General features: G+C 42.8%; 1 long non-coding RNA gene across 1 annotated transcript; it reads right to left on the bottom strand.

Moving 5' to 3' along the window:
* Positions 1–11,234: 11,234 nt before the first annotated feature.
* Positions 11,235–16,777, bottom strand: LOC138608321 (uncharacterized). The gene is made up of 2 exons (XR_011309432.1): positions 16,667–16,777; positions 11,235–11,509 (listed from the first exon to the last, which is right to left on the bottom strand). It is a non-coding gene; the product is annotated as an uncharacterized lncRNA (long non-coding RNA).
* Positions 16,778–16,863: the final 86 nt, after the last annotated feature.

The following is a 16,863-nucleotide window of genomic DNA, read 5'->3' as shown; positions in this document are numbered from 1 at the left end:
CAATTGGTGACTTCCAGCCAACGACTTAAAAGTGTCACACTGAACCAAGATAAGGATCCAAAGGCAAAAACTCTAAGACAGGAATTTAAAATGTACTGTTTAATCAGGATAAAGTTTGGTACACAGGTTATCCAAAGACACAAGCAGAGGTATCAAAAAAATGTCACACAGGAACAAGACGAACTGGCACAGAAGGAAGGGAACACAGAGACTTAATACTCTGGTTGGATGGAGACAATTAAATGTTGGTGAAACACATTAGGGAAGGGCTGGAACTTAACTTAACAGGAGACGTGACAGTAAGGAGTCGTGTTTACCTTGTTCACAGGAAGAGTCCACACAAACGCCTCCTTCTTATGGTACTCACAATCTTTGGACGCTTCAATATTTTGAAAGCTCCGTCTTCTTGAGTGGTGTCATGTTTGCTGGCATTTTTAATCCTCTAATGTCCACAGTCCTTTTGCCTTCGCTTTACCGGAAATATGTAACTCTTTGCTAGCTAGCACTATTGCTAGCCTAACACCTTTTTCACAAGCAAGCGAGAAAACTATAGCAAATTGAGGGCGAATAACAGACACACAGAGCAGGTTAGGACATGTTCAATGTGAAAAAGTGCAACTATCTGACGTTTGCTGGCTCTCTTGTTAGCATTGCTGCAAGTTTAGAATTTGTGAAAGTGGCTTTTAGATGCAGACAGTAAAATGTATTTGGATCTCTTGTCGCATATTGGTGCACAACTTCCCAAATCGTAACCAGAAGCAAGTTCCACTTGAAGGGAGTAAATGTCTTAATGAATGGCAAAGTGACATCGTTAATGACGTTACTAACACCTGTGCTGTTCCAAAATTGTGAACAAGTCATTATATCTGCCTTTAAAAAACACCTAGCCTAATGTAATATATCAAGGGCGGTGATAGCAGTGGTACTATTCTTTTCCTGCATGCTAATTGTCTACAGAGAAGAGTGTGATCACTGAGGACAAGTGTGTTATTCTCTAAAGTGGTTGCAAACCAAGGCCGACTCAGTGTGTGCTTGTCTGTTTGTTGTCGTGTGTTGGATTGCCATACCAAGGTTGCAGGACAAAAGCACCATCCACTTGTTTATGCTGGTGAGGTAGACCCGGAGCACAACGTATCATCAGCATTACAGGGAGAGGGAGGGGAAGGCGAGAGGGGAGAGGGAGACAGGAGAAGGTTGGGGGGTTGTTGTCCATGTGCCAATCAGCCCACTCAGCAGTCAGTCCTCGCCAGCCGGGGGGCCCAATGGGAGACACACACATACATACACACACACACACATCCACCTCCTCACTTTTCTCCAATCTCTCATCCAGCACAAGACTCCCCAGGCCTTGTCCCTCGGTCGTCCAGGCAACACATCACATTCAGTCCAGTGAGCGTCTAACTTGTTTGTTTCACTTTGGATTCACAATCAGAGGGGATAGGGTGGCAATAAAGAGAGAGGGAGGGAGAGAAAAGAAAACGGAGGAGAGAGGGGTTGCATGCAAACGAAGCTGGTTCGTCAGAGCAGGCACGAAGTTCTGAGAGGCGGGCAGAGTGCCAGGTCTTTGAAACAGGATGTGTTCTAAAATGAGCACAACTGTCAAATTGCTATAATTGGTTCCTTCATAAACGAGTGTGACAGCTGCTGATGCTTTCTTCCTTGGGGGTATTTGTGAAAAAGAATGTTTCTTTTTTGCTCTTTCCCTTTATAGACAAACACCCAACGGATTGGAAGAGCTGTTCTTTATCAGCCTCATTTGCAGGGAAACAATGTGATACTTGTATTTAGAAGAAACACGGGTAGTCATCATAGAGAATTATCACACAGCTGCTGAACATAAAAGTTAACATCTAGACTTCAAAAACAGACTATTTGATTTTGCTTTGTCTTCAAAGGAACTCCCACATCAGACAAATAAGTATCAGCTCTGATCTGATTGTTTTTACGTCAGTAATAGTTACATCATAAAAAGGTCCAGCTGTCAAATGTAACGTCATGGAAGTTCTTTTTCGGGAGGCAGTTTGTGAAACGAATAGATTTTGTCGACAAGGTCAAACCAATCAGCAGCTAAGTGCAGTGGAAGAGAGATTTCAATCAGGGGGTAAACACAGAAACTCAATTCCCTCCATCCCAGCTGTGATGGAGGGAAAAAAGAAAAGCACACACGTAGGTTAACAGAAACATAACCCACATTAGACTCTATAGATCCAGCTGTATGAATCAAGGTCAGGCAGCATTTACCACCTTCACACTGCAGGCACTATTTTTGGACGACAGCTCAAATGCTGTTATATAGCCTTACTGTTATGGATGTAGGGAATCTGACAAGTCAATATTACATCACCAATAGGGAAACTCCAGAGGAACATAGGACCAAATTATGGTGTAAAAACAACATATTTTTTGCTTTCAGCTATCACTAGATAACAGCTAGCATTAGCATTGTACCAATTCCTAGCTAACAGTGGGCTACAGCTAGAAATTTATATTGGTAACACTATCAAATGGTAATGTTAGCAAGAAATGGATTGAATTCGACAGTTAAACAACAGCTAGCATTAGCATTAAACCTATTTCTAACTAACTTTACAGTTAGCTTTACCGTTAGCTGTTATTTTTACCATTAAATTTACTGTTAACTTTACTGTTAACCGTTAGTTATATCATTAACTGTACTGTTAGCCATTAGTTATATCATTATATTTACCGTTAGCCGTTAGTTATATCATTATATTTACCGTTAGCTTTACCGTTAGCTGTTAGTTATACCAGTAACTTTACCGTTAGCCGTTAGTTATTCCTAACTAACTTTATAGTTAGCTAGGAATATGCATCATGTAATACTATCGAACCATAATGTTAGCCAGGGTAAGGTTGTATGCTACTGTTAGCTGTTGTCTAATTGTAGCTAACAGATTATCAGGATACTCAAATATTTTTAACTTAAGAAATGGCCTGTTTAACTTTTGGATTTTAACTATCCATTGTCTTTTCAGTTGCTAATCAATTGAGAAACAGTTATTGACAATGATTTGTCAGATTCTCCACGCTGAAAGGATTTGCAACATGGTACACAGCAGTACAACGTTATGACAGCATGTGAGCTTCCCAACCTGAAAGTGACATCAGAGGAAAATGGTCCCTGTGTGAATATGGTGAATTGGACCTACTGATGGGGCCCCTGCTGAGCTTGAAGGCCCCTTGTGTCCCTCTGTTTACCCCTGATAACACTGTTAGAATTGTTCCTCAGACACCCTGCCTATAAATCAAAAGCTCCAGGACAATACAAGTGTTCAGAGCCAGTCTGCTCACTGGTGCTTTCATTGCTGCTGGCCTCATAAAAGCATCCTCGCCCTCCACCACCACTGGCAAATCATGTGCATCACCAGCGGCTGCAGCACCAAAATCCTGCTCTCAAATGAGCTATTGGCAACTGCTGCTAGAGGACTGAGGATTTTTAATATCTTCCTTTATGCTCCTTTTGTGGCTGCAATTCAATGCCGCTTCTTATCAGATCCTGCAAATATCTCATACCTCTCTTTTTAAAGTCTTGTTTGCTTAACTCCCATCAGGATGGGTTCAAATGATGTCTTTTTTTGCCAGGTTGAGGTGAATCTTTTCATGTGGCTGCAGGTGGAATGAGATCTGGTATCTCGATAGAAAATTAAATTATAAACTTTACTTTCGTGCTATCGTGTTATCACTTCAAAAGGAAGAGCCAGCTTTATTGTGAAACACATTAACCCATGCAGTCAGGAAACGCCACAATTTATCACTTTAGTTTGTGTTTTAACCCCTTTTTGAAGCGCTGGCCCCTTAAGGAACACCCTCATAATTGTCTTCACATCAATTCTGAGCGAATCTGACAGGGTGTCAACATTTCCGTGTTCCCTAAATATACATTGTAGCCCCTTTTTACAACCAGGCAATGATTTCGGTATGTGCGAGAAAGCGTGGGACCTCTTTACCCTTTAAAGTTTTGTATGTATTCAGTGCGAATGAATAAACCATAATGACAGTATGCCGCTGGGAGCAGGGAGCTGAAAGTGAACACCTGTCACTGTCAGCAGTCTGCAGCTCCCTGTATGATTCACAGAAGGTCACCTTGTGTCTGCAGGACCTGAGCAGCTGATAACTCAGCACTGGACTATACTCCCACTGAGGATAGAGAGGGGGGACACTTATCATGACTGACCCCTATCTGCTGTCAGCTGGAGAGTCATTTCTCATCTTTTGAAGCTCGTATCGCTCCCCGTGTCCTCTGTTTCTCCTCCTCTGTCCTGTCTGCCTTGCTCACATTTGATACCTCGAGAACTCCTGCTCTATCTTGTACATTTAATCTTGAGGAAGGACTGACTCTTGAGTTTTCTTTAACTGTGCTTTTCTCTCTTCTCCGCCTGCTTTTGTCAGTTTTTAAATTACTTTTGCCTGTTTCTTTCTGACACACACATTCCTTGTTTTGATCTCATCTATTTTTCCTGCCTCTATGACTCGTCCTGCCTGTCTTTGAAAGTTTAATTTACGTTGCTCTATTTTTATTTGAGTTTAGCTCTTTTATCCTCGCTACCACTACCGCAGAAATGTTGGTGTTACTTAATTAAAGCCTTTTCTTTCCTTGGTTTGACTGTCTCCTCTATTCACCCTTATCTGAAGCATACACATTCAGATACACACTCCTCTACACTCTGCACATCACCGGCCCTGGAGCTGGCACAGAGACTTGACATGATGAGAAACAGTGGACACGAAATCCAGCACAGCGGACGAGCAGATGAAAAAGGACATTTTCCTCTGATTCACTTTAAGTTTGTGCCATTCTGCTGTGAATATGACATCCAAAAGACAAGCGTAGACTTTTATTTACTCTGCATAAATTGCTTTAGCTTGGGCAATGAATTTCAAGTCTATTTATTTTCTCTTCTCGGAGACATCCCCTGAAAAGCGCTGTGTTTCTTAATCCGTCCCCCATAACTAAAGGGAGCGCAGAGTTGCTTTCACCTCAGGTGTCAAAACAATGATGAAATATGGGATTTCATTAAAATCACGAACAAATTCTCCCCTCAAACTACAGGCCATCAGCTTGATGAGGCTTAGCATGTGTTGACGTTAGCATTATCAAAGGCACACTCCTAGAGCTTACAAGTGCTTTTAGGGGCGTCACGAAATGTCTGTCTGCCTGTTCGTGCGACACGGCTCAGCGGGTTTACAGGAAATCTGTGATCCGAATCTCTCCATCAGCTCAATAGACCTTTCAAGGACAGCCCCACACACACACATGTAGAAACGTAAAAAAAAAAAAATCCCCAGCAAACCCGGTGTGTGCACAAGGCGGATTAAACTGAATAAATATTTAATTAGAAAGGACTTTTGAAGAAACTATTTCCCCATTTTGCTGGTGGATGAAGCTGGTTTGTAAATGGTTGGTGGCAGTTAGCATTTGTTAATTGAGCAATATCACACAAGAGGTCGTGATGTTCTGAATATCATCATGGCTGTGAGTCGGTCGTAGGCATGAGGCTGCAGGCCGCTGATCCACAAACTCAACTAGATCCACTACTTAACTCAAACTGGAACTTTGTTGCCAAGCAACCCAAACATTTTCCTGCACTCTGTAGCTGTGTCGCAATCCAGAGGCTGCAGCATTCTAAGGAGGTGGTCTATGGAGGCTGCATCATTCATAGCCAGCATAGACCACTAGAGCCAAACTGAAATGTGACGGTCTGTTCTACGGAAGATTTCCTGTTTGCGTCACCAAATGCCACTCCTATCGCCTAGCACCAGATAGCTAGCGGGCTAACTAGCTAGCATAACTAATTTTAAAGATCAAGGGCCCTTTCGTTTTTTTTTTAACATGCATAACGCTAGCTATTCGGTTGAGTTGAAACCAAAAACTTTTACATTTAAAAGTTTATTCCTCGACCGTGTAAAAGTCCACCATCTGGTTTGAATTGGCGCACAATATATCTCGGGATACACGTTGGGCCGTGAAGGATGCACCCGATGGATCCTGAGTGGCCCGGGGAAAGGATGACGCATTAGTTGGCTGCATCTGAAGAGCCTTCGAATTGGGACAGCCTTCGACGTTTGACGTTTTTTGTCATGTACATTTATTTGTTGTTTTAATTTATCAACAACTAGTGAAACAAGTCTGTTGTGTGATTCAGAGGTACTCTGACAGCTTCATCAGTGTAGACATACAAGGTCTGCTGTAATGTTAATTAACAGTATTCAGAACGCCTGGCTGAGGCGGAGTGATACACGTAGTGAAAAGTCCCAGTGATGTTGTTCTCTATATCAGCACTCATGGAATGCCTCTTGTCCAATCAGATTAGTTGGTCGGAACTAATTGTTGTATAACTCCCCTATAATAAGACACCATGTGTTTGACATGTGTTCTAATAATTCCTATGAATCCTCTTGGTATATTTATGCTCCTGAAACTAGACTTTCTTTCAAACCCTACGAGTCCTTTCATATTTCTTTGAAAGCTCATGTTAAAGTTATTCTTTAGAAACTGTTTCCATTATGCTTTTATTTTGTCTGTCCCTTGCAGGAAGGTAAAATCAATACTACAGCTCTGAAGAAGGCTCACATTGTAATGCTGGTGACGGGTGTTTTGTGTGCTGAAGCTGCGGTGGGTGAAAATGTCTTTTATCTATTCTTCCTCTCAAAGTGCTTTTTCCATTTCAGTGTGACTGGGAGATTTCTCTCGCATGCGTATGGTTTCTTTTTGTCTGTGTTTGCTCTGCTACAGGTAAACAGACCCACACTGAAAAACTACACGAACGCACGGAGAACAAAGAACATGGACTAAATAGGGAAACACGACACAGGATTGTTTAAAGACTATTTTAATGCCTTGGTGTTTATCTACAATGTTAGTGACCTCCACTTCCAGATTACAGAACAGTTTGGAACTATTTTTACTCGACACTCGGGTGAAGTTTTTGTTCCTATTGACTGATGTGTCACTGTCACTCACCCTGTCTGAAACTCGGTGAAAAGTGGCAGCTGCCTCTGAAGAGCCGCCTGGCTCAGTTTTAATAAATCATCTTCCAGTCTCTTTCTCTCTCGCTCTCTCTATCCGCAGCCTCTCTCGCTTCGTCCCTTTCACCACTTATCTGAGCCTGCTGCCTCTCCTTCCTCGCCACTCTCTATCTCTGTTTCTCCATTCTCTTTCCCTCCCTCTCTTCTTCACTGTCTTTATCTTTCATAGCTGCCAATCTCGTCGCCCCTCTCCTACCATCTCCAACCAACCCCCAGTTAAATATGTAGCTTCCTCTTCTGTCTCTTTCTCTCTCTCTCTCTCTTCTTTCCGGTCTCTCTTTAGAAGCTCTTATCTAAGTTGCTCAAAAAGAGCCACTTCCTCCGTCATCTCCTCTGGGAGAGCTTATATCTGGAGCCTGTTCTAAAAGCTCAGGGTCCTTGGATGGACTCAGGTACTGTGAGTTCCTAGCTTTGGTGAAGTGATTGCAGAGGTATTGTTATAATAACCAGTGAAGGACTTCTCTCATTCACTTTCCGCCCTCTTTTTAGTACATTTTCCTCATCTTATTACCCTCCTTCGGCCATGTTGCCTTTTAAAACAGGCACCAAAACACATTACGACCTTGTAGGTGTGAATGGATATACAGCCACTGGAATAGATTGTGGAATTGATTACGCTGCCACTACTCCATCTGGCAAATGAGCCTGATGTATATTACTGATCCTTCATCACAGCAGGCAGGCTTGACTTTACGAGGCCTTGGTGTTCACTCTTTGTCTTTCACTACATTATATATGCTGCAATTGATTTGGAGCATCCAACCATACTTTAGTTTACTCCTTTGTCTGTACCTACACTTCAGCATAAATAAATAAAAGTTGATTTGCTCGGAAATGCAAATGCAAAGGAACTGATAACCCTGAGATGTGATACAAATTCAATCTAACACACGGTGACAAGACACCTGTAACAAGAGGACTTTCTCTTGGATTCCTCCCACCCCCGACCCTGTCTCTTTCCTCGTCTCTCCCACACTGTGCTCCGAATAAATTCCTACACTTGATATTGTTGCTGTAGTGCATTACCATACCAACTAGGCTGTCAGGGCAGAGGGAGTTTAAACCGCAGCAGCAAGAGGGATAGTTCTCTCTCCCTCAATCTGTAACTGCTGATTGCAGACACCAAGTGCACCGGCACGGAAAAATATGCAGCACAGCAAATCCTTGTTAAGACCCAGCAATCTGTTAGATCTCAGACTGTGTGAGATGCAAATGTTTCATTTAGCTAATTAGGTTCTTCATAACATTGGGCTGTTTTTACCATGGGGTTCAAGGTATGAATTATGGTATAATATATGGTAAAGCAAATTGTCATTCCTGCCAGAAGTAATAAAATTTTTTGGGAAATTCCCTCACTAACTTTCTTCAGTGTTAAAGAAGTGTATGTATATATGTATATGTATGATATTACAAGAGCTTGTTAGCGTATAGCATAAAGGCTGGAAACTGAGATATGGCTAGCTAGTTAGTCAGGTTCTGTCCAAATATAACATTATTTATAAACCACACCTCTAAAGGTGACAGATTAACTTGTAATAGATTGTTTGTCAAATCTGAAAGAATAGGTAACACTTGCCAGCTTAACATAGTTAAAAGCTAGTCCTATCATAGCCTAGCATAACAACTGGATCCAGGAAGAAACAGTTAAAAGCTAGTGCTATCATAGCTTAGCATAACAACTGGATCCAGCAAGAAACAGTTAAAGGCTAGTGCTATCATAGCCTAGCATAAAAACTGGATCCAGGAAGAAACAGTTAAAAGCTAGTGCTATCATAGCTTAGCATAACAACTGGATCCAGGAAGAAACAGTTAAAAGCTAGTGCTAACATAGCCTAGCATAATAACTTGATCCAGGAAGAAACAGTTAAAAGCTAGTGCTATCATAGCCTAGCATAATAACTGGATCCAGGAAGAAACAGTTAAAAGCTAGTGCTATCATAGCCAAGCATAATAACTGAATCCAGGAAGAAACAGTTAAAAGCTAGTGCTATCATAGCCTAGCATAATAACTTGATCCAGGAAGAAACAGTTAAAAGCTAATGCTATCATAGCCTAGAATAACAGCTAGAAACAGGGGGAAACAGCTAGCTTTGCTCTGTGTAAAAGTATGAAATTCATAGCAGAAGCTTAAAGCTTATAAATGTACATTTTACATCTCAGTGGTACAATCAAAATATTGTGGTAAAGTATTAACAACATAATGTGGTTTTAAGGGGAGCTATATGCTAACTGTTCTTTGACTCTGGGCAACAGAAGAAATCACTGCTCCAGCCAGAAGAAGAAAGCAATAGTCCAGCACATAATCCCTCATAAATTGTCATTTTACAATTAAGTTTTTGTACAGCTCAAACAAACTAGACATACTGTTTTTATTTAGCCTTTAGTGTGTTTAACAAGTGCTGGTTGGCTAATTTTGTAAGCTTTGGACAGAGCCAGCTTTCCATGCTTTTCGCTAAGCTAGGCTAGCCAGCTGCTGGCAGTAGCTAGACATGAGAGTGGTATTAATCTTCTCATATACCTTCAGGTAAGAAAGCCAACAAGCTATTTCAAGAATTTCAAATTCACTCTTTAATTCAATATTCAAAACCAAAAAGACACCAATGTCCTCCTTTGCATTTCCAATTACATTTTTTAGCATCCCATCCAAGCTGAGAGAATTAACTTCAAACTCAAATTACCCTGAAGTGGTTATGGTTAATCTTGCAGCTGCCAAGAAAAGTTGAACACCAATCATAACATGCCATTTCATATTTATTCCACTCTAAGCGTACCTTCAGATCAGGTCATGGAAAACTCCAGGAGGTATGTCAGGAAAATATCTGGCGCTGCTCTGGGCTATATACTGGTAAATAAATAATATTGCTTCTGAGACATCTGCACCAACAAGGGGGTAAACACAGTCAGCCAATATCAGCTCACAGCATTCAGCACACAGCCTCCTTTCAATCTCTCTGGTAAACAATCCGGGTAGGTGGAGATTGAAAACAGCAAGCACCCGCACCCGGATTTACATTCCAATCAAGTGACACCCCTGTCAGAAAACGGCTTCATTTTCTCTAAAGGACACACACACTCCATTATTACGAAGAAGCACACATAACAAACAAGCACAGGGCCACTTCTAGGCAACCCAATGTCTTCTTCTCTCTATTTTTCCAACCATAGACACTTAGCAATTTCTACACAAGTCTGAGTTGTTGGAGCAAAAATGCAAGGTGAATGGTCGCGCCTGGTTTCCCCCGTTACTTATCTTATTATTAGGAAAAGAACAAAGACAAAGGCCCTTTCCCACCAAAATTAGCACGTTGACGCAGGTTTTTCAGACCCGGGAAGACCCACTAATAAATGCAGAGTGTCTCTTTTCCCATTGCCAGTGAAATTTACTGCTTTCTGTCTCTTTTCTGCTGCATAACCGTCTGACGTCACAAACGCGCCCGAAACAGGGTTAGTAAACAGTGAAGATGTTACGGTGGTTAGGTCTTTATTGTGTCTATTACTCATTCGGTCTGGTTATCAAATCGGCGCCAACAAATTTGGAACGATGTTCGAGCGCTGCTCGGACGGAGATGGTAGCTGAGATGACAAGGAGTCGCAGAAGTTACAGACGGAGCATAGCATCGTGGCGTAAAGTGGGCGGAGATTAGCGTGTCGACACAGGTTTTGTGTTCCCATCATTGCCGATTGGAGCCGAGGCGATAATTACCTGGGTCTGGTGCAGAGTCATTTGACCCGGAATTCCAATTGTAACCTTTCCCATTAAGCAAAAAAGCCGGGCATTAGCAGGTTTTTTGACCAGTGGGAAAGGGGAATCGAGGTGGGGGAATGAAGAAGCATTTAAAGGGGCCCAGACAGCCAACGCCTGCCTCCCCAGCACCTCAGGCACACCTCTGTTGACCTTGTCGGGAGCCATTGCTTTGCGGTGATGTTTGCTCCCTGGGAAAGTCAAAAAGTGCTGCTTCATTTGATGCAAGGCAAGGCTCATTAAAAACCCATTTGGCTTCCCTTGTGTTTATAGTTTGAGAAGAATAATAATCCTTGATGGTGCTAACTTTAAATGTCACAGTCCAAATGTCAGCGGGGAGTTTGTGCATCTATACGCTACATAAGACACGACCTGAGGCAAGAATTGAATCTTAACCGGGACACTGAGCACACTGCGGTTAGTACTACAAATACAACAGGAGTGATGTTTAAGGTAATGTTTTATTATAAAAAACTACACTTAAAATAACAATGATCAGGCAGAAGAAAATAAGATGTAAAGTCAGAAGCAGGTCCACAACTGGTGCGATCCACTTTGGAGTTCAGTCCAGCAGACAGGCAGAGAGGCAGACAGGCAGCTCCACTGGCTGCAACACAAGACACGAGCGGGGAGGAGAGGCAGGACCCATGTCCTGTGTTGCAGCCCCTGGCCCAGCCAACAGGTCACCTTCAGCACAGGCCGGCATCAGCTGATTGGCTGTGAAGAGGAAGACAAGGAGACACAGAGGAAGGAACGAAGGGGGGGGGAGAAAGAGAGATAAAGTCAATTACAATAGATCCTGTGTGAGAGAGAGAGAGGGAGCAGATGGGCGAAAATGAGAGGAGGAGAGTGACAGACAGTGGCGAGACCAGAGAATGAGATGGGGAGCTGAAAGGGAAAATGAACGAGAGGGGTGATAGAATGAAGGAAAATACTAATGGAGAGCGAATGAGAGCGAGGAAGGGAGCGCCAAAAGGGGCGATGCACCCGCACAGACACCACATTCATCACCTGGCCGATGAAAATAGCCTTTTTCACCTTGTGAAGAGCCGGTCCCAGATACATCTCATATCCACCCAGAGAAAAAAAAGCGCTCTTCTGGCCCAAATTGCCTGACTAGAAGGTTAATGACTACCAGTGCCAGGGGTCCGCAGAAAAAAGTCTGTCTGTTATATAAAAGCCCCGTGGCAGAACTGGAGCATGTCATTGGGAATAAATGTAATCATTATTATATTATTGAAAAGTAATACGATCTGCTGGGTGTAGAAATTGGAAATAAACGTAAGCGGACTGTTTTTTTGTGCCGGCCTCATGGGAAAGCAGTTTGTCATCAAAGAGGCAGAAGGCGTGCAATCAATCCCCAAAGCACCGCCGAGCCTCTGTTAGTCTGTCTCGTTTCCTCCTCGTCTCTCTCGGGGAGTCTGCCATCATGTAACAGGCATTAAAAGGTCAGAGCTGAGTGAACTCTGAGCCGCGTGTATCACAAACAAAGGTCTGAAAATGTCATGGCTTCACAGACATGTCCTCGCATCTGCAGGAGGAACATCAACAGCCAGAAGATCAGAAATAATCAACTGCCCTTCTTTTGCGGTGACATTTACCTGATATTTCTGATGTGGCAAATTTGTGTTAGGTTCATTTTCCCATCTCGCGAACATTTCAAAGACGCTCCTGCGTGGTTCTTTGTATGGAAATGGGTCCAACCTAGATTTGAGGCTACAGGGATATGAACTCAGAGGACGGATGAAAGGACGAAAGAAAGTAGAGTAGAGCCAGGGGCGAAAGGCAATTCATCTAACCCTTTTTTCCTATCCTGACTAAAAAGCGTGTAAAAGAGAATACAATATTTGAAAATGAATAAATACAGTTGGGGTTTCGTGTAGGTTTTGGCTCAGAGTGAAGTCTGAAGCTTTAAAGGTAACGCGTCGGGTGGAATTGCACAGATATTTTATCAGAGAAGAGAAAGAAAGAGCGGCCGAACACTTGGGAATGATCTTTTTGAAGCGTGCTGTCAGGAATATCTGATATCAGACATGAAATGCACGAGGCATTGGCTCCTTTTGTAATCAGAGCATCCCTGCCCGGCCTTCATATGGGACGTTTGACAAAAATAAGTTCTAATAATAATGGATGGCAAACTGCTCGAGGCGACCTGGCTCCTGCGAGAAAGAGGCCACCCAGATCCCACATTTAATCGTTTACGTGAATTGCCTTTCATTAGCGGAGCAACAATGGCTTTTGACAGCGCTGAAATGACTTTGCCTGACGAGAATACGCCAGACACTGTGTGCAATTACTCGGACTTGTAATTGAAGTATTGATGTTGAGTAATAAGTCGCACTTATTTGCCATAATCAGGACAATGAGTGTAATGGATACGTGCCGTGCATCTAACAAGATCCTCCTCTATTCAAAAGATTCACACAATAGTCGACTTAACAATGGTGCATTGTGCCGGCTGTAACAATAGCGTGGCTGCTCTGATCAGTGCGTGATATATGGAGGCAGATTTTAAGTTCCCTGGCAGATTATAAGTAGAGAAGTCTTGGCGGATCCTCAAGGAAATAGTTCGCTGCAACAAAGAAAATCAGCATACCAGATTCTTAAATTTACATAATCGTGCTGCCCGAACTTCAACTGTATGTTTATTAATATCACTGTGGTATCTTCCTAATGAGACACTCTACAGGCCTAATTGAAAAAAATACAGCTGTCAAATTACTCACGGCAATTACTCAAGCTGTTTATTATCAGACGAAGTAAAACGCATCGCTGGGTCCATCCATAACGTGCACGGATGCTGGAGGCTGTTGGGACAAAAGGTTGACTCTGTTACAATCAGATAGTTGGATGTGACTTAAGAGGGACAGAAAAGTCTTGTCAGGCAGCCCGTTGAATTTGTAAGCAAGGCTGCAGGGATGTAACACATAAAAAGGCAACATAAGACCTACAAAAAAAACTCTTGATTTCTAAATCTGGCAACCATTAAAAGTGACCTTAGATGACCCTTTCGATTACGGGTGCCATGCGTCAAAACTAACCTCGGCGTACTGTGAAAGTTGCATGCACCTATAAAGCTTTTAAATGCTTTAAAGGGCAAACACTAGAACACCAGCCGTCTATCATTTTATTATGAAAAGCACATAAAGGACGAAGGCTTTACTATTCCCTGCTACACTCCTCTTCTTGTTATTCTCCAGGGATACACAACCTTTTTACAGAGAACTTCGCTGGTCCCCCCACTGGGTCCCTTCCCTTGGTGTGCTGTGAAAAGAGCCACTGTTCTCTCGGGTTCTGGATGCCCGGATCGTCCAAACAAACACTGTTTGTAGAAGTAACATCTTTGTTCTGCTAAACCTGATTATTCATGGTGTGGCAAAGCAGTTGGTACCAGCAGCTTTGCTTCCCTAGCGTACATATTCGCATAGGACCATAGAGGCACACCCTGTCATTGTCTAAAAATGGACTGAGATCTAATAAGCATTAGCTCAAAGGCATTGGTTAAAAAAAGAATTGTATAAAGGAGGAATAAGGTCAAATATCCAGATCACCTCCTTCTGATTGTTCTCTTGTTCCTCCCTGAAGAGGCGCAGTAAATGGAAGAAGTTTTCTTGCAAATAGCGCAAAAGGGAAATGAAGTCTTGGGGCCTGTACACGAACAGCTTCCAGTAACAGTTGAGTGACTCAGCCCGCTTCTCAAATAATCTCCATGGAGGGAGTAATCACTTCAAATGCTGCATATGAAATTGTATTTATCACTGGGAGCAGCCTGATGAAACAGCATTTCAGAGCCATCAGACCTCTGATTGTGAATGAAGTAGAACCTTTGAGCCGTTGTCCTTGAAGGAATGTGTAAGTGAATGTAATGTAAGGTGTAAAGACAATTTCCAACCTGCGCAGACTTTCCAGCAAATGATGCAGTGACCTTGGTTTTCTCCTCCTGTATGAGACTTCCAGAAGAATGACTGTGACAAATGTGTTGCAAGCTAGGGTAGCTTACAGAGTACTTATACTGTAAATGATGCTTAAAAAACACACACACATGCACAGGCGGACATATTTGCACTGGCTGCAAAAAGGAGGAAATAAGCTCAGAATTAGGATGCTCTAAGAAGATGTTTACCCACAGAGGACTAAAACTAATGCATGCAGTTATCAGGAAACAGCATTAAAAGTGACCTTATTGCTATTAATTATTAATTCAAGCGGATAATTACACTCATTATAGAAAAAAGGAGGACTTTTACAGTCAGCAATGTTCCAGCTGGAGAAGTGAGAAGTCGGAGAGTTCTGCAGGGGAATGAACTCAGATAACAGCCGCAGACGAGTGTGATTCATATCAGTATGCAGGGGGAAATCTGACTGAAGTGGACCCTCCAGTTGTCATAGTCGTTGCAAAGGTGTACAACACACTAAACAGACTGGAATCAGCACACACACACAACCTTTTCTCCTGAGCTTTCGCAGCACTATCGGACTTGGTGTTGCGTTTCAGGAGTGATAGCCGGCTCGATGGCTGCTGCTGGGATCTGCGTTTCCCTGCAGATGCTGACAGGACACTTTGGGATGCTCCCATGTGAGGTCCTTCATAGGCAAAAGAAGATCCTGCTGGCACAAGATGTGTCGGAACACAGCAGAATGGAGACAGGTGTGGTCCTCCAAGAGTTGTGCATTCATACAGTCAGGGCTGCAGGTTCCATTGCCCGTGAGTCAGCCCAATTTCAGAGCTAAATTTCCTACAGGTGAAACGTATTCTTAAAATGTACACATCTGAACTCAATAGCTTCCGTTGAAATTCTAATGCTGCTGTGTGGAAATCAGTTTCCTCCCCTGCCTTCAAAGACTTCCTGACACTTCAACGCTGCCTGATAGTTAGTGATTGATCTCCACAGGCTTCAGGTTTCCTGTGCCCTGCAGGAAAATTAGCTTCATTTATATCTGTGCAGATCAAGTATTCCACAAGTCTTTGATCGTGCCTTTTTGCCTCATTACAGCAACAACATTCATTTGTGCCAATTTGCTGTGACACCCCAGAGTCAGTGAACAGGAAAGCATTCAGCCTACCTTTCCATCACTGTCCTGGAGCTTTTTCATTACAGCAGCGAGGCAGCAAAGACGGGATAAGGATGTGGTGGCACTATGAGCAGCCTGTCTGTCTCTCCCTCGGATTCGCGAGTCAATTTAGTCCAGGTAGTGAGGGGAAAATCCGTTTATCCGCGAACTACACTTAACGCGGGTCTGCACCGCGTGGCTATTTCAATCTTGTGCTGAAGCGGCTGCCTGACAGCGGCTGATAAAGTGAAGATTTACTTGCGGACAAAGTGAGGAGCAATCCCTCACACTTTAGCTTACTCCATCAGTTTCTGCGCGCTCTATACTGGCCCAGTGATTTAATATCCCCTCAGTGTCTGGTGGCAGCACCTCACCACCCCCAACCCCACCTCACTTCTCTCCTGCTGTAAACGGTCCGCGCACAAACATGCATACATTGCATAGAAAGAAAGAAGTAAAACCTGTCAAAAAATAATATTTTAGAGGACTTAGTGATGAACAGCAGCAAGGAATTGGCTTGGCTAAAAATATGTATTGCATTTAAACCCAAATCGATATAAAAACACTATTAAAAAGCATTAAAGTATGAACTTTGTATATAAAGGAAAACATTGTACCTATCTTAATGTCCGTGTTAAACTTACCAAAGTTCCAAAAGGAAGACAATACGATGAAAATGCCTACTAAGGAATTTAAAAGATGACATCAGAGGCTATTTCTGTTTTTATACTCAGGTTCACATGGGACCATTAGACATTATAACACGCTAATTTGTCTGACTACAATTGCTGCATTTGTCATAAATAAAGGCGAAGAACCTACCGTCTCACAGGGTGGATATTCCGGGAAAAGATGTGCGTAAAACGCACCGGTCCGGCGAGCAGCTCCTTGGAGGCGAGCAGAGCTGGATCTGTCGCTGTAGTGCGGAATCAAATCTCCTCCCGTGTCGAACAAAAGCTCTTTTTAACTTCTGTCTTGTCATCTCACGTCTCTGTTTCACCGGGCGTGTGTCTGACCGG

This window comes from Semicossyphus pulcher, unplaced genomic scaffold (genome assembly GCF_022749685.1).
Source record: "Semicossyphus pulcher isolate SPU_LCO1_2020_fin unplaced genomic scaffold, fSemPul1.0.p SCAF_5, whole genome shotgun sequence".
In the NCBI taxonomy this organism is placed as follows: domain Eukaryota; kingdom Metazoa; phylum Chordata; class Actinopteri; order Labriformes; family Labridae; genus Semicossyphus; species Semicossyphus pulcher.
The sequence above is the reverse complement of the archived record's forward strand: the minus strand, read 5'-3'. Positions and strand labels throughout refer to the sequence as shown.